We start from the raw sequence: 1,305 nt of genomic DNA on the forward strand, positions 1-1,305 counted from the left end.
TGATTAATGTGAAACATTCTACCTTTCTCTGTACCCTATCAAGACATTGTAAATAGTTATTCAAAGCAGCCAAAGACTAGCTTTATTAAACTGGCTATAAGGGGTAACTATATATGATTACATGTTTTTCATACGATTTAATCAATCCCTATTGTTTGGTTAACTCTTATCTCAGGCTTTGTAATATGCTCACCCTTGAACAATAAAATGTACCTATTTGTTATATGTGTTTTGCTTTATATGTTTTCTGCCTCAACAATAAATGTTCTTCTAAATTTTAAACTGTTAATCTGCATTTAAAACATTAAAAAAACTACTGATCTCACAAAATACAATTTTATACTGACAAAAAAAGAAAAAAGCCTCAGAAAGACTGCCAGGAATTTATTTAATATTTAATTAAACAAATAGATTCGGTTCTGTTGCTGTTTATCCATGCTTTATTTTTTTGATGGTTGCAGTATATACAGTTTTAAATTAAGTATTAGATAAATCCACCAACTCATTGAATTTGAGTGTTTCAATCAATGCCAAGGTCAGGAGCACATGAAATTAAACCTAAGGAATGTGGACAATTTAGACAATTTGAAAAAAAAAAAAAAAAAACTGGTAACTTTTAAAATCTCTGTAAATTCCAGAATGGTCACATGAGAGGGTGGCAAGTGGGCAGTCAGTCTAGTGAAACTGGTGAATGGGTCACATTGTCAAGTATTATATGAGCATGACTGATATTGGGAATTAGGGTATAAATCAGAGTCAGACTTGTCATCTTGAGTTATTAGCCTCTTCCTTTGGTATTCCAATATGGAGGTTCAGAGCATTAAATATATATGGTGCAAACATGCCGTCTTTTGGTTTGGTGTTGTCAGAGTGATGCAGAGCCTGTGACATGATTTAGAGAATTTACATCATCTCTGCAAAGTTGGTTCAAGAAAATGAATTTTGAAAATAAATCAAAACCTACAAAAAAGATTTACCTCAAGATTATAAAAAATACAAAACAGGGGTCAAGCATGATATTGATAAAGACAAATATAATTCAGAATTAAATATCTATGGAAGAGGATTAGGGCCACAGAAAAAATTAAAAAAAGTTAACTGATTTTTAAATTTTAATTCAGTAAATAGGGAAAAAAAGTCATAATTCTGAGAAAAAGGTCAGAATTCTGAGATTACAGTGAGAATTGTGAGATTAAAGTCAGAATTCTGAGATAATAGTCATAATATTGAGATCAAAGTCATAATTCTGAGAAAAAAGTCAGAATTCTGAGATTACAGTGAGAATTGTGAGATTAAAGTCATAAT

This window comes from Cyprinodon variegatus, unplaced genomic scaffold (genome assembly GCF_000732505.1).
Source record: "Cyprinodon variegatus isolate N-32 unplaced genomic scaffold, C_variegatus-1.0 Scaffold12, whole genome shotgun sequence".
NCBI lineage: Eukaryota > Metazoa > Chordata > Actinopteri > Cyprinodontiformes > Cyprinodontidae > Cyprinodon > Cyprinodon variegatus.